The following is a 20106-nucleotide window of genomic DNA, read 5'->3' on the forward strand; positions in this document are numbered from 1 at the left end:
GGAGTTTGCTTGTATGTGGCAGAAAGCAAGTAGGTAGCTGTTCTTTGTCAAGAAATGAAGTCATGGAAATTGTCTTTTTCTGTAGAACTCATCATAACAGTTAGCGTTTTTAATTTTTCAGAGAGAAGAAAAACAATGATTTGGCCTATCAAAACACTGTTTAAGGTTCAAAGAGTGTTAGAAGAATTTTTCTTTCTTCTGGTGTGTGGTGTGTAGCTGTTGTTTATAACAACCTTTTGCTTGTAACAGAATTTCCTACAGACTTTAGCCAGAACAACTTCTAAGTTATTCTGAATATCATCATGTTTATTCTGAATATTATCATGTGTGATATTATTTTAAATTATAAAAAAAAATTTGGCTGGGCATGGTGGCTCACATCTATAATTCTAGCACTTTAGGAGGGAGAGTGGCTCACTTGAGGTCAGGGGTTTGAGACCAGGCTGGCCAACATGGTGAAACCCCATCTCTACTAAAATACAAAAATTAACCAGGCATGGTGGTGCGTGCCTATAATCTCAGTTACTTGGGAGGCTGAGGCAGGAGAATTGCTTGAACCTGGGAGGCAGAGATTGCAGGGAGCTGAGATTGCACCACTGCACTCCAGCTTGGGCAACAGAAAGAGACTGCCTAAAAAAAAAAAAAAGAAAGAAAAAGAATTCTGAAACAGGGAAAACAAGCCCCTCCTCATTAATTACAGAACTTAGAGGAAGAAAGAAGTTTAGTTTTGCTAATCGTGAGTTTCCCTTTTTATAGTCTCTTTATTTGTGTGAAATCCAGTGTCTTTAGGAAAGCACAAAACCAATCCATTCTGGGGCCTCAGCAATGCTTATCACAGTGACGGACGCTGTGTGCTTTGAGCCAACCCTGAGGAATCCAGGGGCAGCTTTCTTAGGAGATTCTGATTAAAATAAGGATCTACGTAACACAGGTATCAGTATTTTAAGGGCTTTCATTTTTCATGTGACTTCATGAGTTTTATTTGTATATGTTATTTTTCTTTAACAACTTTCAATTTAAAAATTTTACTCAGAAACCATATTTACTTAAGGAAAGAGAAACAAGCCTATATTTGTTTTCTTTATAACTCTTAGAGGGGGCTGTAATGAAAATACCTATATTTTAAATTTCTTGCTTATTTTATTTATGATTATGCTCATTTCTAGAGGCCAAAAGGATTCAGAGTTTGCTTGGAAAATTGACAGGAACTATCTCAGGCATGCCGTTTTCAATCACATAGATGCACGCAATAAATGAAAGTTAATGGTTAACTTGCATTTATTGTGTGCATCTATGTGATTGAAAATGACAAAGATACATGTAATTTACATGTAAAGAAGGAATAAGTATTACTTTGTTTACATAAGAATTTCCTCTTTTTTTTTTTTTTTTGAGACGGAGTCTTGCTGTCACCCAGGCTGGAGTGCAATGGCGTGATCTTGGCTCACTGCAATCTCTGCCTCCTGGGTTCAGGCGATTCTCTTGCCTCAGCTTCCTGAGTAGCTGGGACTACAGACATGCACCACCACACCCAGGTAATTTTTTGTATTTTTAGTAGAGACAGAGTTTCACCATGTTGGCCAGAATGCTCTTGATCTTGTGACCTCATGATCCACCCACTTTGGCCTCCCAAAGTGCTGGGATTACAGGCATAAGCCACTGTGCCTGGCCAGAAATTCCTCTTTTTGCCATGTCAGTATGTCACTATTTTTCATTAAGCAAAAAGGGGGCAGGAAATCAGGGACTAAGTTGGTCAGATAGCCAGGTCTGCATGTCAACAACCTTCAGTTTATGTGACCTTCAGATGAAAGACATGTTCCTACATTTGCTAAAATAATTCTTTATAGGAAAAGGGTTCCGTATTGGAAGGACCAAAGTAATGGCCAACCTTTTGCTAGGAATGAGGTGGCTGTACTTACTGGAACAGATGAAGGGGCATGAGCAATTTTGAATCCTCCCATGTCTGTACCACCAGCCTCAATTGCAAAGAAAGTCTCTCTCTCCTGTCATCACCACAGCTAGTCATTCTCACCTCCTCTGTCTTTCACCCTGCCTTGTGGCTGGTTGTATGCTGCATGGAATACAGGCATCTTGGAGGAAGGAACTGTCTTACATACCTAGCGATCTCCCCTCGAGCTTAACACAGGGCTTTGTACATCACAGGTGCTTCACAAACATATGTTGAATTTGTTCAAGAGATTTTAAAATAAAGAGAAAACACACACACATGCAGTAACTATAAAAGGTTCACTGTAGGTAGGGGCTGAGGAAGGTAGAGGAATAAGAGGAGAAGGTTTCTCTGGGAGCTAGGGATTGATGGTGGTTGAGGCGAGACTGATTTCTAATTTCTGAAGAGGGAAGGATGGAGGAGGGATGGTGGGCTGAATAAAGGGTTATATTGGGTCCAACATAGAATGACTGTAAACTTTATCAGAGTAGAGGTTATTATATTTGTCTTGTTTGCCAAGAACAAGATTATACTGTCTTATCTCTGTTGCCCTACAGAGTACTTGAAACACAATAGGTGCTCAATAAATCTTGGACTGGGATTCAATTGCCTTGACTTACCAGTGAGCTCAGCATGACTAACTCGTGCTGAGGAAATTGAGAGCTGTCTTGACTCAAGATTAACTGGAAACTGGGCTTACTAGGTGCAGGTTAAGTGTATTTATTCAAGAGTCAGTTAACTACTATTTTTATGACAGAAAAAAAATTTTCTTTGTCTCTGTCATAAATACAATAACCTGGGAATATCTTAATGTATGTATTTCAAAGTACAGGACACAGGGTTCAAAACACAGTGTCCTAGGGAGACAATGTCAAACCCAGGTATCATGGCCACAGTTTCAAGTGCAGTACTTGGGCTGGAGGGCTGATGAACACAAACCCGAGGTCCCAGTGCCTCCCAAGCCTTTCTCCCTGAGAACAGATGTGATGGATGACTTTCATATAAGCTACTTATGCCCAGGAGAGGCAGAAGCCAGAATTATGCAAACTTCTCTGCCACCTGCTGTAACTCAACACCCTTTCCCTTCATTCAGGAAAGAACAAGGGAATTCAAATGAGTGGGAGTGACATTATTGAAAGGGAAAACTTGAGCCTGCTATAATTTATTAAAAGAAATCATTTGTAATCCTGAGTCTTCAAATATCAGTGACAGATTCTTGCAGTACAGAGCTGAGCATGCTTCCTCTGCATGTCTCAAGGCAGAGTGTAAGAACTCCTGCAGTATCTATCCTTTGATGAGCTCCTTTTAGGATCTGGAAGGATAGATGAAGAGTCACAAAGGGGAAAAACAACTATGTTGGAGACACGTCAGTAACTGGAAGATAGTTTGTTTTGAAAAGGGGTGAGTTTAGCATGTGAAGAAATAAGCTATGCGGTAGGAAGTATAAAAACCATAAAGAATTTATGAGCAGAGGTGTGAATGTATGGTTTAGGCATAAAAATTGGATTTTTCACTTGCAGAAAAGCTTCCAAAGGGCAGAATCTTGTTCTTAATTTCTGTAAAATGCTATGTGTGTGATTAGCAGCCAAAACAAAGCTAATTTTTTAACTTCCAAAGTAGCTTTTATGGGTTTCCTTTTTTTTTGGGGGTAATAATTGACTGTGACCAAATCTGGGGTTTGAATGGCAGGAAGTAACATGATGTAAAACTCCTGTAGCTGTCTAAGAGAGGCGCCTGTACCCGTTGGCAGAAAGTCGACATCTGGCAAAGCCATGCTATTCTTGAGCACACCACATATAGATTATTTAGTGGCTGAGCTGGTGTCGGTGCTTTCTTCTCTGGTTCTTCTACAAATACTGCAAAGCTTAAAAAAAAAATCAGCACAAACTAATTACTTGAGTCACCCATGCTATGTGCACAGAGATGCTTTTAGTCTGTGTTTAGAATTCCTTTAGTGTCAGGTTTCCAGTTACCAGACCTTCCTCCTCGGTCCAGGCACGAATGTGGTTGGCGAGGATTAGCAGAACCCTCTGCAATGTATATTATATAGCTTTGATTTCGGCAGATTTTACAGAATCATAAAATATAATGATCATTTGATGGCCTGCATTATAGAAATGATTATGGAAAAAAATTCACTTTCATCACTCACATTTCCCATTGCATTATGAGAAGAGGGGGCTCTTGTTCCTTGCAAAAAACTGGAATGGGTGGAGAGTGCAGCAGCAGATGCTTTTGGGCCTTGTACACACTAAGAAATGTTTGTACAGAAAATGAAGGAGAAAGGATACTGACTGAACACTCAAAAATATTTCTCAAACAAACAGTTTAAAATAAGTATAATTTTGGTAGCTCCTATTTAGTGCCTTCTTCTTTTTTTAAACAATGATCACAAATGCAAGAATTGAGTTATTAACAAACTGCATGTGCAATGAGTTTTGGATTCTGTATGACAGTTTAGCAGACATTATCTGGAAAATGGCCCTTAAGAGTGTTTTATCCTATTAGATGGTCCTAAAAATGGTCCTGCTAAAATAATTTCCTTTATGAGGGGATGAGAGGTTTTTAAAGTGGGTTCTGAGAACAATTAGAAAAGACAAGTATGAGAACAACATAGGGAAATATGGTGGAAAGCAGAAGCTGTCCTGAGTGGCCGCAAAAAACAGTCATGCAATCCATTTGAGCAATACCTGCATGTAATTACCCCATGTTTGTCCACAGAATAGGCTTTGTTTAAAGAGAATGGAAACCAAAGGAACAAATCATCCTAACTCGATAGGCCACTTAAATTATCTCTCTCTCTTTCTATTGTAACAGTGGTCCTAGAATTTCAGTATCTAAACACTGTGAATTTCATCTGATTGTCATGCAGGAAACAATGGTTCTGAAGGAAGCACTAAACATGGAAAGAAACAACTGGTAGCAGTCACTTCAAAAACATACCAAAGTGTAAAGACCACTGACGCTATAAAGAAACTGCATCAACTAATAGGTAAGATAACCAGCTAGCATCATAATGACAGGATCAAATTCACACATAACAATATTAACCTTAAATGTAAATAGGCTAAATGCCCCAATTAAAAGACACAGACTGGCAAATTGGATAAAGAATCAAGATCCATCTGTGTGCTGTATTCAGGAGACCCATCTTATGTGCAAAGGCAAACATTGGCTTAAACTAAAAGGGATGGAGAGAAACTTACCAAACCAATGGAAAGGAAAAAAAAAAAAAAAAAAAAAAAGCAGGGGTTGCAATCCTAGTCTCTGATAAAAAAGACTTTAAAAGATCAAAAGAAACAAAGAAGGGCATTACATAATGGTAAAGGGATCAATGCAACAAGAAGAGCTAACTATCCTAAATATGTACACAATACAGGAGCACCCAGATTCATAAAGCAACTTCTTAGAGACCTAGAAAAAGACTTAGACTCCCACACAATAATAGTGGGAGACTTTAACACCTTAATGTCAACATTAGATAGATCAACTAGACAGAAAATTAACAAGGATATCCAGAGCTTGAACTCAGCTCTGGACCAAGTGGACCTAATAGACATCTACAGAACTCTCCACCCCAAATCAACAGAATATACATTCTTCTCAGCACCACATCACACCTACTCTGAAACTGACTACCTAATTGGAAGTAAAACACTCCTCAGCAAATGCAAAAGTATGGAAATTAAAAGTCTCTCAGACCACAGTGCAATTAAATTAAAACTCAAGATGAACAAACTCACTCAAAACCATACAACTACATGAAAACCGAACAATGTGCTCCTGAATGACTACTGGATAAATAATCAAATGAAGGCAGAAATGAAGATGCTCTTTGAAACCAAAGAGAACAAGACACAACATACCAGACACTCTGGGACACATTTAAAGCAGTGTGTAGAGGGAAATTTATAGCACCAAATACCTTCAAGGGAAAGCAGGAAAGATCTAAAATTGACACCCTAACATCACAATTTAAAGAAAGAAAGAAGCAAAAGAAAACAAATTCAAGAGGTAGCAGAAGACAAGAAATAACTAAGATCAGAGCAGAACTGAAGGAGATAGGGACATGAAAAACCCTTCAAAAAATCAGGGAATCCAGGAGCAGTTTTTTTGTAAAGAGCAACAAAATAGATTGCTAGCCAGACTAATAAAGAAGAAGAAAAAGACAAAAATCAAATAGACCCAATAAAAAATAATAAATAAATTAATAAAGGGAATGTCATCACTGATCCCACAGAAATACAAACTACCATCAGAGAATACCATTAACACCTCTGCACAAATAAACTAGAAAATCTAGAAGAAATGGATAAATTCCTGGACACTTATACCCTCCCAAGACTGAATCTGGAAGAAGTTGAATCCCTGAATAGACCAGTAACAAATTCTGAAATTAAGGCAACAGTTAACAGCTTACCAAACAAAAAAAGTCCAGGATCAGATGGATTCACCAACGAATTCTACCAGAGGTACAAAGAGGAGCTTGAACCATTCCTTCTGAAACTATTCCAACAATACAAAAAGAGAGAATCCTTCCTAATTCATTTTCTGAGGCCAGTATCATCCTGATACCAAAACCTGGCAGAGACACAACAAAAAAAGAACATTTCAGGCTAACAGCACTGATGAACATCAATGCAAAAATCCTCAATAAAATACTGACAAACAGAATTCAGCAGCACATCAAAGAGCTTATCCACCATGATCAAGTTGGCTTCATCCCTGTGATGCAAGGCTGGTTCAACATACACAAATCAATAAACATAATTCATCACATAAACAACCAGTGACAAAAACCACATTATTATCTCAATAGATGCAGAAAAGGCCTTCGACAAGATTCAGTAGCCTTTCATGCTAAAAACTCTCAATAAACTAGGTATTGATGGAATGTATCTCAAAATAATAAGAGCTACTTATGATAAACCCGCAACCAATATCATACTAAATGGACAAAAACTGGAAGCATTCCCTTTGAAAACTGGCACAAGACAAGGATGCTGTCTCTCACCAGTCCTATTCAACATAGTATTAGAAGTTCTGGCCAGGGCAATCAGGCAAGAGAAAGAAAATAAAGGGTATTCAATTAGGAAAGGAGGAAGTCAAATTTTCTCTGATTGCAGATGACATGATTGCATATTTCAAAAACCCCATCATTTCAGTCCAAAATCTCCTTAAGCTGATAAGCACTTAAGCAAAGTCTCAGGATACAAAGTCAATGTGCAAAAATCAAAAGCATTGCTATACACCAATAACAGACAAACAGAGAGCCAAATCATGAGTGAACTCCCATTCATAATTGCTACCTAGGAATACAAGTTACAAGGGATGTGAAGGACCTCTTCAAGGAGAACTACAAACCATTGCTCAAGGAAATAAGAGAGGACACAAACAAATGGGAAAAATTCCATGCTCACGGATAGGAAGAATCACTATCGTGAAAATGACCATACTGCCCAAAGTAATTTATAAATTCAGTGCTGTCCCCATCAAGCTACCATTGTCTTTCTTCACAAAATTAGAAAAAAAAACTACTTTAAAATTCATATGAAACCAAAAGAGAGCCTACATAGCCAAGATAATCCTAAGCAAAAAGAACAAAGCTGGAGACGTCACACTCAAACTGTACTATAAGGCTACAGTGACCAAAACAGCATGGGTACCAAAACAGGTATGTAGACCAATAAAACAGAACAGAGACCACAGTAATAACACCACCCATCCACAACCATTTATTGAATAGGTAATCTTTCCCCTATTGCTTGTTTTGGTCAGGTTTGTCAAAGATCAGATGGTTGTAACCATATGTGTAAAGGTGAAATTGGATCCCTTCCTTATACCTACACAAAAATTAACTCCAGATGAATTAAACACTTAAATGAAGACCTAAAACCATAAACACTTTAGAAGAAAATCTAGGTAATGCCATTCAGGAAATAGGCATGGGCAAAGGCTTCATGACTAAAACACCAAAAGTAATGATAACAAAAGCCAAAATAAACAAATGGGATAGAATTAAACTAAAGAGCTTCTGCACAGCAAAAGAAACTGTCATCAGAGTGAACAGGCAGCCTACAGAATGGGAGAAAATCTTAGCAATCTATCCATCTGACAATGGGCTAATATCCAGAATCTATAAAGAACTTAAACAAATTTACAAGAAAAAACCAACAACCCCATAAAAAAGTGGGTGAAAGATATGAACATTCACTTCTCAAAAGAAGACATTATGCTGCCAACAAATACATGAAAAAAAGCTGATCATCACCAGTCATTAGAGAAATGCAAATCAAAACCACAATGAGATACCATCTCACGCCAGTTAGAATGGTGATCATTAAAAAGTCAGGAAACAACAGATGCTAGAAAGGATGTGAAGAAACAGTAATGCTTTTACACTGTTGGTGGGAGTGTAAATTAGTTTAAGTATTGTGGAAGATGGTGTGGGGATTCCTCAAGGATCTAGAACTAGAAATATCACTTGACCCAGCAATCCCATTACTGGGTATATACCCAAAGGATTATAAATCATTCTGCTATAAAGATACCTGCACACGCATGTTAACTGCAGTACTTCACAATAACAAAGACTTGGAAACAACCCAAATGCCGATAAATGGTAGACTGGACAAAGAAAATGTGGCACATACATGCCACGGAATACTATCCAGCCATAAAAAGGATGAGTTCATGTCCTTTGAAGGGACATGGATGAAGCTGGAAACCATCATTCTCAGCAAACTAACACAAGAACAGAAAACCAAATACTGCATATTCTTACTCATAAGTGGGAGATAACAATGAGAATGCATGGAGACAGGGAGGGGATCATCACACACTGGGGCCTGTTGTGGGGTAGGGGGCTAGGAGAGGGATAACATTAGGAGAAATACCTAATGTAGATGATGTGGTGATGGGTTCAGCATATCACCATGGCACGTGTATACCTATGTAACAAACCTGCATGTTCTGCATATGTACCCCAGAGCTTAAAGTATAATAATAATAATAATAAAAGAAACAATCATCAGAGTGAACAGACAATCTACTGAATGGGAGAAAAATTCTGCAGTCCATTCATCTGACAAAGGTTTAATATCCAGAATATATAAGGAACTTAAACAAGTTTACAGGAAAAAAACAACCCCATTAAAAAGTAGGGAAAGGACATTAACAGGCACTTCTCAAAGCAAGACATTTATGTGGCCAATAAACATATGGAAAAAAAAAAAACCCAACATCACTGATAGTTAGAGAAATACAAATCGAAACCACAAAAATCTCACACCAGTCAGAATGGCAATTACTAAAAAGTCAAGAAATAAAAATGCCAGTGAGGTTGTGGAGAAAAAGCAATGCTTTTACACTGTTGTTGGCAATACAAATTAGTTTAACTATTGTGGAAGACAGTGGCAATTCCTCAAAAACTACAACCAGAAATACCATTTGACCCAGCAATTTCATTACTGTTTTTGAGGAATTATATTTAAAGAAATATAAATCATTCTATTATGAAGATACATACATGCATATATTCATTGCAGCAGTATTCATAATTGCAAAGACATGGAATCAGCTAAAATGCCCATCAATGGTAGATTGGATAAAGAAAATGTGGTATGTATACACCATGGAATATTATGCAGCCATAAAAAGGAATGAGATAATATCCTTTGCAGGGACATGGATGGAGTTGGAAGCCATTAGCCTTAACAAACTAATGCAGGAACAGAAAACCAAACACTGTATATTCTCACTTACATGTAGAACTGAACAATGAGAACACATGGAAACAAGGAGGGGAAGAACACACATTGGGGCCTGTCAAGGTAGTAGGGGAGGGAGAGTATCGGGATAAACAGCTAATTCATGCAGAGGTTAATACCTAAGTGATGAGTTGATAGGTGCACGAAAGCACCATGGCACACATTTACTTATGAACAAACCTGTACATAGTGCACATGTACCCCAGAACTTAAAGTAAAACAAAAGACTAAAAGTGAAAAAAAAAAAAAACCAACTGAGTTTACAACAAGAACAGAGAATGTGATTCTTATTCAGTAGGATTAGGATCATGGGAGTAATGTGGATGACCTGTGAGACAGATCTACTTGGAGGTTTCCTAGGCACCTCAACCTTATGAGTACAAAATTAAACAAATCACCTCTCCCAAAACTTGCTGCTCCTCCAGTGGTCCCTTTGGAAAATGTCATGATTCATCAATAGAAATCTAGACTTCTCTCTCATTTCTGCTGCAGTCATACATTGGGTTCTAGCAAATATTCTTAGTTATTCATGGCTGTCCACTTTTCACTGCTGCCGTCTTGATTTAGGCTCAAATCCCTTTTCAAATGGACCATTCCAACAGTAATAGTATATTAGGCCTCGCAGACAGGCAGGCAAAGTTGTGGGTCAGCTTCAGAGAAGGGCAAGTCAACAGTGCAGAACTATAGAATCACTGCATATGACTCTGAAGGACAGTTTCATTTTATAACTAGCCAGTTGCTACCAACTTTGAAGAAATTTTGAGGACATCAGACTCTCAAATGAAAACCTGGCAATACTGTAATCATAGGAACAGCCCAAACTGGGCCTACTCCGTTGATAACAAAATGAAGTTACCTTGTAGTTATATCAAAGCCAAAACTGTAGGTTGTGTAGCGCTAACAACACCCAGAACCAAGGATTCCTCCCTCTAGAACCAAGAAGACTCCTATATGACTAGAACTTGAATGCAGAAACTCTTTCAGAAGTGAAGGGTCTGTTGGCCTGGAAAATCCAGGGCTAAAGTCTGCCTTACTGTAAATGGTCAAAATTGAAGCTCTCCAATGAGGCTCTAAAAGCCAGCATTCCTAAATCTTTTCCCATTCCCTCTGACACCTCAAAACTTGCCCCAGAGGACTTCCACCAAGATGGCCAAATAGGAACGGCTCCAGTCCGCAGTTCCCAGTGACAGTCAGCCAGAAGGTAAGTGATCTTCACGTTTCCAACCGAGGTACCAGGTTCATCTCATTGGGACTGGTTAGACAGTAGTATAGCCCAAGGAGGGCAGACTGAAGCAGGGTGGGGTGTTGCTTCACCCAGGAAGCACAAGGGGAGGGAGAACTCTCTCTCCTAGCCAAGGGAAGCCATCAGGGACCTTTCTAGACACTCTGGCACTCTGGCTCAGAAAAACTGCTCTTTTCCCATGGTCTTCACAACATGCAGACCAGGAGATTTTCTCTGGTGCCTACAACAGCAGTGCCCCGGGTTTCCAGTACAAAACTGGGTGGCCATTTTAGCCGCAGCAATTTTGTTTTTCTCATACCCCAGTGGCACCTGGAACATTAGTGAGACAGAACCACTCATTCCCCTAAAATAAGGGGGCCAAAGCCAGGGAGCCAAGTGATCTGACTCGGTGAGTCCCACCCCCATGAAGACCAGCAAGCTAAGATCCACTGCTTGAAATTCTCACAGCCAGCACAGCAGTCTAAGCTCAACCTGGGAAGTATGAGCTTGGTGAGGGGAGGGATGTCTGCTGTTGCTGAGGCTCAGGTAGGCTTTTTTAAACCTCACCTATGTAAACGAAGTCCCTAGGAAGTTTACACAGCAACTGGGCAGAGCCCATGGCAGCTCAGCAAGGCCTCTGTAGAGAGACTATGACTAGACTCCCTTCTTGTTGGGTAGGGCATCACTGAAAAAAGACAGCACCCTGTCAGGGACTTAAAAATAAAGCCTCCAACTTCCTGGGACAGAACACCTGGGAAAAGAGGTGGTTGTGGGTTCTGCTTCAGCAGACTTAAATGTTCCTGCCTGGGAGCTCTGAAGAGAGCAACAGATCTCCCAGCACAGAACTTAAGCTCTGATAAGGGACAGACTGCCTCCTTAAGTGGCTCCCTGAACCCCCTGTATCCCGACTGGGAGGCACGTCATATAGGAGAGCTATGGCTGACATCTGGTGGGTACCCTTCTGAAGCTATCAGAGGAAGGAATAGGCAGCAATCTTTGCTGTTCTGCAGCCCCTTCAGGTGATTCCCAGGCAAGGTGGATGTGGAGTGGATATCTAGTAAGCTCCAGCAGACCTGCAGCAGAGGGGCCTGTTAGAAGGAAAACTAGAAAACAGAAAGAAATAGCTTCAACATCAACAGAAAGGACGTCCACTCAGAGACCCCATCCAAAAGTCGCCAACTTCAAAGACCAAAGGTAGCTAAATCCACAGAGATGGAAGAAACCAGTGCAAAAAGGCTGAAATTGCCAAAAACCAGAATGCCTCTTATCCTCCATAAGATCACAACTCCTCACCAGCAAGGGAGCAAAACTGGATGGAGAATGAGTTTGGCAGATTGACAGAAGCAGGCTTCAGAAGATGGGTAATAAACTTTTCTGAGCAAAGAAGCATATTCTAACCCAATGTAAGGAAACTAAGAATCTTGAAAAAGGGTTAGATGAAATGCTAACTAGAATAATCAGTGTAGAGAACATAAATGACTTGATGGAGCTGAAAACACAGCACGAGAACTTTGTGAAGCATATACAAGTTTCAATAGCCGAATCATTCAAGCAAGAAAAAGGGTATCAGAGATTGAAGATCAACTCAATGAAATAAAGTGAGAAGGCAAGAGTAGAGAAAAAAAGAGTGAAAAGAAATGAGCAAAGCCTCCAAGAAACATGGGATTATATTAAAAGACCAAACCTACATTTAATTGCTGTACCTGAATGTGATGGGGAGAATGAAACCAAGTTGGAAAACACTCTTCAGGGTATTATCCAGGAGGACTTCCTCAACCTAGCAAGGCAGACCAACATTGAAATTCAGGAAACACAGAGAACACCACAAAGATATTCCTTGAGAAGAGCAACCCCAAGGCACATAATTGTCAGATTCAGCAGGGTTGAGATGAAGGAAAAAATGTTAAGGGCAGCCACAGAGAAAGGTCAGGTTACCCAAAAAGGGAAGCTCATCAGACTTACAGCATATCTCTCAGCAGAAACCCTACATGCCAGAAGAGAGTAGGGGGACAATATTCAAAATCCTTAAAGAAAAAGAATTTTCAACTCACAATTTCATATCCAGCCAAACCAAGCTTCATATGCGAAGGAGAAATAAAATCCTTAAGACACAAGCAACTACTGAGAGATTTTGTCACCACCAGGCCTGCCTTACAAGAGCTCCTGAAGGAAGCACTAAACATGGAAAGGAACAACCAGTACCAGCCACTGCAAAAGCACACCAAATTGTAAAGACCATCAACCCTATGAAGAAACTGCATCAACTAATGGGAAAAACAACCAGAAACCATTATAAAGACATGATCAAATTCACACATAACAATATTAACCTTAAATGTAAATGGGCTAAATGCCCCAATTAAAAGTCTCAGACTGGCAAATTGGATAAAGAGTCAAGACCTATTGGTGAGCTGTATTCAGGAGACCCATCTCACATGCAAAGACATACATAAGCTCAAAATAAAGGGATTGTGGAAGATTTACCAAGAAAATGAAGAGAGAGAGAAAAAACAAAAAACAAAAAACAGAGGTTACAATTCCAGTCTCTGATAAAACAGACTTTAAACTAATAAAGATCAAAAGAGACAAAGAAGGGCATTACACAATGGTAAACGGCTCAATGCAACAAGAAGAGCTAACTATCCTAAATATCTTTGCACCCAATACAGGAGCACCCAGATACATAAAGCAAGTTCTTAATGACCTACAATGAGACTTAGGCTCCACAATCATAGTGGGAGACTTTAACACCCCATTGTCGATATTAGATTAATGGGACAGAAAATTAACAAGGATATCCAGGGCTTGAACTCAGATCTGGACCAAGTGGACCTAATAGACATCTACAGAACTCTCTACCCCAAATCAACAGAGTATACATTCTTCTCAGCATGACATCACACTCTAAAATTGACCACATGATTCGAAGTAAATCACTCATCAGCAAATGCAAAAGAATAGAAATCATAACAAACAGTCTGTCAGACCACAGTGCAACCAAATTAGTACTCAGGATTAAGAAACTCACTCAAAACTGCACAACTACATGGAAACTGAACAACATGCTCCTGAATGACTACTGGATAAACGATGAAATGAAGGCAGAAATAAAGATGTTCTTTGAAACCAATGGGAACCAAGACACAATGTACCAGAATCTCTGGGACACATTTAAAGCAGTGTCTAGAAGGAAGTTTATAGCACCAAATGCCTACATGAGATGCAAGGAAAGATCTAAAATTGACACCCTAAGGTCATGATTAAAAGAACTAGAGGAGCAAGATCAAACAAATTTAAAAGCTAGCAGAAGACAAGAAATAACTAAGATGAGAGCAGAACTGAAGGTGATAGAGACACAAAAAATCCCTTCAAAAAATCAGTAAATCTAGGAGCTGGTTTTCTGAAGAGATCAACAAAATAGACCACTAGCTAGACTAATAAACAAGAAAAGAGAGAGGAATCGAATAGATGCAATAAATAATGATAAAGGGGATATCACCACTGATCCCATAGAAATACAAACTACCAACAGAAATTACTACAAACACTTCTATGCAAATAAACCAGTAAATCTAGAAGAAATGGATACATTACTGGACCCTTACGCCTTCCTAAGACTGAACCAGGAAAAAGTTGAATCCCTGAAAAAAACAATAACAAAGTCCGAAATTGAGGCAGCAATTAATAGCCTACCAACCAAAAAAAGTCCAGGACCAGACAGGTTCACAGCTTACTTCTACAAGAAGTACAAAGAGGAGCTGGTACCATTCCTTCTGAAACTATTCCAAACAATAGAAAAACAGGGAATCCTCCCTAACTCATTTTATGAGACCAATATTATCCTGATACTAAAACCTGGCAGAGACACAACTAAAAAAGAAAATTACAGGTCAATATCCACGATGAACATGGATGCAAAATTCCTCAATAAAATACTGGCAAACCAAATGCAACAGCACATCAAAAAGCTTACCCATCATGGTCAAGTTGGCTTCATCCTTGGGATGCAAGGCTGGTTCAACATATGCAAATCTATAAATGTAATTCATTAAATAAACAGAATCCAAAACAAAAACCACATGATTATCTCAATTGATGAGAGAAGACCTTTGATAAAATTCAACAGCCCTTTATGCTAAAAAATCTCAATAAATTAGGTATTGATGGAATGTATCTCAAAATGATAAGAACTATTTATGACAAACCCACAGCCAGTATCATACTGAATGGGCCAAATGGGACGCATTCCCTTTGAAAACTGGCACAAGACAAGGATGCTCTCTCTCACCACTCCTAATCAACATAGTATTGGAAGTTCTGGCCAGGGAAATCATGCAAGAAAGCTACAGTAATCAAAACAGGATGGCACAGGTACCAAAACAGAGATGTAGATCAATGAAACAGAACAGAGACCTCAGAAGTAACACTACACATCTACAACCATGTGATCTTTGACAAACCTGATAAAAACAAGCAATGGGGAAAGGATTCCCTATTTAATAATGGTGTTGGGAAAACTGGCTAGCTGTGTGCAGAAAGCAGAAACTGGAGCTCTTCTTTACACCCTATACAAAAATTAACTCCAGGTTGATTAAAGATTTAAACATAAGACCTAACACCCTAAAAATCCTAGAAGAAAACCTAGGCAATACCATTCAGGACATAGGCACAGGTAAGGACTTTATGACTAAAACACCAAAAGCAATGACAACAAAAGCCAAAATAGATAAATGTGATCTAATTAAACTTAGGAATTTCTGTGCAGCAAAAGAAACTATCATCAGAGTGAACTGGCAACCAACAGAATGGGAAAAATTTTTTGTAATCTACCCATCTGACAAGGAGCTAATATCCAGACTCTATAAAGAACTTAAACAAATTTATATGAATAAAAAACCCATCAAAAAGTGGACAAAGGATATGAACATTAATTTCTCAAAATAAGACATTTATGCAGCCAACAAACATATGAAAAAAAGATCACATCATCACTGGTCATTAGAGAAATGCAAATCAGAATCACATTGAGATACGATCTCACACCAGTTAGAATGGCTATCATTAACAAATCTGGAGACAATAGATGCTGGAGAGGATGTGGAGAAATAGGAACACTTTTATACTGCTAGTGGGAGTGTAAATTAATTCAACTATTGTGGAAGACAGTGTGGCAATTCCTCAAGGATCTAGAAATAGAAGTTCCATTTGACCCAGCAATCCCATTATCAGGTACATAACCAAAGGATTATAATTCATTCTATTATAAAGACACATGTACACATATGGTTATTTTACATATTTATTATACTTTAAGTTCTGGGGTATATGTGCTGATCATGCAGGATTGTTACACAAGTATACTCATGCCATGGTGGTTTGCTGCATCCATCCCCCTGTCATCTACATTAGGTATTTCTCCTAATGTTATCCCTCCCCATTCCCCCCACCCCCTGATATTCCTCCCCTAGATCCCTCCCCCCACAGGCCCTGGTGTGTGATGTTCCCCTCCCTGTGTCCATGTGTTCTCATTGTTCAACACCCACTTATGCATGTGAACATGTATGTTTATTGTGGCACTGGTTACAATAGTGAAGACTTGGAACTCACCCAAATGCCCATCAATTATAGACTGGATAAAGCAAATGTGGCACATATACACCATGGAATACTATGCAGCCATAAAAAAGGAGTAGTTAATGTCCTTTGCAGGGACATGGATGAAGCTGGAAACCATCATTCTCGGCAAACTGACACAAGAACAGAAAAGCAAACACTGCATGTTCTCATTCATAAGTGGGTATTGAACAATGAGAACACATGGACACATTGGGGGGTAAGAGAGGGATAGTAGTGGTATTGGGGATGGATAACTTTAGGAGAAATATCTAAGGTAGATGACAGGGGGATGGATGCAGCAAACCACCATGGCATGTGTATACCTATGTAAGAAACCTGTAGATTGTGCACATGTACCCTAGAACTTAGAGTATAATACAATAAAAAGAAAAAGAAATTTGTCCCAGACAACAAACTAGGGAGACATATTGAGCCCAACTCCTTTTTCTTTGCTCTCTGGTCTTACAATAAATACTTTCTTTTTTTTAAAAGAAGTTGGTGCCATGTTATTGGCTTCTTTGGTCATCAGGCAGTGAGACCATTTGTGTGACAATACAACTTCTAAAGACTTGTGAATTCTGTCTTTTTTTTTTTTTTTGGAAACTGTGTGAACATTTACATTTTTTTACATGTAGTGCTCTGAAATTTAATTCCTGACAACCTAATTGGTAAAAGCTTTTTGCATGTGCCTCAATGTAAATCTACTGTAAGCCTTTTAAAAAATTTTTACGTCTGGTAATCTAATCCACCTAAATTTATAATACTAAGTGAGGTTTATATAACATATTTCATGAATCTCTGGTTTCACTTTCTGTCATGAGAAATGAGCATGTCTCCATTTTGTTCAGTTATGCTCCAATTTTGGTTATTTTCTTCTGATAGCTTTGTGGTTGGTTTGTTCTTGTTTTTCTAGTTCCTACAGGTGTGATGTTAGGCTATTGAGATCTTTCTAACTTCTTGACATAGGCATTTAGTGCTATAAACTTTCCTCTTAACACTGCTTTAGCTGTATCCCAAAGATTCTGATATGTTGTGTCTCTGTTCTCATTAGTTTCAAGGAATTTTTTTTTATTTCTACCTTAATTTCATTCTTTGCCCAAAAGTCATTCAGAAGCAAGATGTTTAATTTCCATGTAACTGTGTGGTTTTGAGAGCTCTTCTTGGTATTGATTTATATTTTTATTGCAGTGTGGTTTGAGAGTATGGTTGGTCTGATTTAGATTTTTAACAATGTATTGAGACTTCTTTCACAGCCAAGCACGTGGCTGATCTTAGGTATGTTCCTTGTGCAGATGAGAAGAATGAGAAGAATGCATATTCTGTGGTTGTTGGGAGGAGTATTTTGTAGATGTTTATTAGATTCAATAGGTCAAGAATATAGTTTAAGTCTAGAATATCTTTGTTAGTTTTCTGCCTCAATAGCAAACAACTAATGCTGACAGTGGGGTGTTGAAGTCTGCCACTATTATTGTGTGGGGCTAAGTTTCTTTGTAGGGCCCTAAGAACTCATTTTTATGGATCTGAGTGCTCCAATGTTGGGAGTATATATATTTAGGATAGTTAAATGTTCTTGTTGTACTGAACCCTTTATCATTATGGAATGCTTTTCTTTGTCCTTTATGATGGTTGTTCATTTAAAGTGTTTTATCTGATGTAAGATCAGATTAGCAATCCCTGCTCTTTTTTGTTTTCCATTTGCAAGATAGATATTTTCCCATTCCTTTACTTTCAAACTATAGGTGTAAGAGGGGTCCCTTGAAGACAGCAGACAGCTGAGTCTTGTTTCTTTATCGAACTTACCACTCTCTGCCTTTTAAGTAGGGGTGTTTAGCCTATTTACATTCAAGTTTAACATTGATATGTGAGGATTTGATCTTGTCATTGTGTCATTAGCTGGTTGTTATTGTGGACTTGATTGTGTAGTTGCTTTAAAGGGTCTGTGGGCTATGTCCTTACGTGTGTTTTTGTGGTGGCAGACATCATTCTTATGTTTCCATGTCTAGTGGAAGGACCTTCTTTTAAGGCAGGTCTAGTGGTCACAAATTTCCTTGACATTTGATTGTCTGAAAAGGATTTAATTTCTCCTTCACTTACGTAGCTTAGTTTGGAAGGATATGATATTTTTGGTTGGAATTTCTTTCCTTTAAGGCTGCTGAAAACAGTCTCTTCTGGCTTTTAAGGTTTGTGCTGAAAGTCCACTAGTAGCCTTATGGGGTTTCCCTTCAAAGTAAGTGACCTGTCCCTCATCTCACACAGTCAGAATGGGCTTTGTTAAAAAGTCTAAGAACAACAGATGCTGGCAAGGCTGCAGAGAAAGGGGAATACTCAGACACTGCTGGTGGGAATGTAAATTAGTCCAGCCACTGTGGAAAGCAGTTTGGAGATTTCTCAAAGAACTAAGAGCTGAACTACCATTCAACCCAGCAATTCCATTATTGAGTGTATACCAAGGGGAAATAAATCATTCAACCAAAAAGACACATGTGCCTCTATGTTTATCACAGTGCTATTCACAATAACAAAGACATAGAATTAACCCAGGTACCCATCAACTCTGGAGTGGATAAAGAAACTGTGGTACATATACACCATAGAATTTCATGGAGCCATAAAAAAGAACTAAATCATGTCCTTTGAAGCAACATGGATGCAGCCGGAGGGCATGGCCCTAAGCAAACTTATGTAGAAACAGAAAACCAAATATCATGTGTTCTCCCTTACAAGTGGGTACTAAACACTGAGTATACACAAATACAAAGATGAGAACAACAGGCACTGGGGACTATAAGAGCAGAGAGTGAGGGAGTTGGGGAAAGGGCTGAAAACCACCTATTTATGCTTGCTATTTGGAAGACATATTCATTTGTAATCTAAACTTCAGCATCACGTAATATACTTACGTAACAAACCTACACATGTACTCCCTGAACCCATAATAAAAGTTAAAAAAAGAGACAGAAATGAGCACATTAGTAGTTTAGTTGGGATAATGTAGTTGAAAGACAAATGGATTGGGTACTAATGTAAAAATCAGGTGTGCTGAGTTTCTTTCTGGGTAGGAAGGATTTTACATTAGCACCTCCCAATTCTAACTCTATCTCATCTCCATGTTAGCTTCCTGTGAGAAGAGCATTCCTCATCCTTCTCTCAGTAGTTCCCTTGGCATTTTGGTACCTTCCAATGGTAGGGAGGTCATGGAAGGAGGCAGAGCCTGGTCCCAGAGTGCCACTTGGGGTTTATTTGTATTACAGTACCCTATTTGGCCAGAAACATGATGATGTACATTTTGGCGATTATTATTCTAAGAGTCTCCCCTATACCCAGAACCAAGGCAATGGGACCCATTTCTAAATTTCCACCAGATAATAAACCGAAGTTCTTTTGGCTTCTATTAATTTTGATGTAGAATCTAAGCACCCCATGATAATTTTCAACAAAGGGTGAAGGGCAATTTTTAGCCTCCATTTCAGTCTATGCTAAGCTGGTTCCAAAGCCCCAAGCTGGGCCTGGTAGGCACACACAAAACTCTGCTATTGGACTCTCTCAGCCCT

The 20106-nt window shown here is 38.9% G+C and overlaps 1 protein-coding gene and 1 long non-coding RNA gene across 5 annotated transcripts in view; one reads left to right on the plus strand and one right to left on the minus strand.

Moving 5' to 3' along the window:
• LOC141584555 (uncharacterized) overlaps window positions 1–8819 on the plus strand; it is a 90017-nt gene extending 81198 nt beyond the window's left edge. The window contains exon 3 of the long non-coding RNA XR_012517637.1: window positions 4821–8819. This is a non-coding gene — a long non-coding RNA (uncharacterized LOC141584555). The remainder of the gene's footprint in view (window positions 1–4820) is intronic.
• The window catches only part of PARD3B (par-3 family cell polarity regulator beta), a 1103682-nt gene that overhangs the window by 24682 nt on the left and 1058894 nt on the right, over window positions 1–20106 (minus strand). The window lies entirely within an intron of this gene.

The sequence above is a fragment of the Saimiri boliviensis genome, chromosome 5, assembly GCF_048565385.1.
Source record: "Saimiri boliviensis isolate mSaiBol1 chromosome 5, mSaiBol1.pri, whole genome shotgun sequence".
NCBI lineage: Eukaryota > Metazoa > Chordata > Mammalia > Primates > Cebidae > Saimiri > Saimiri boliviensis.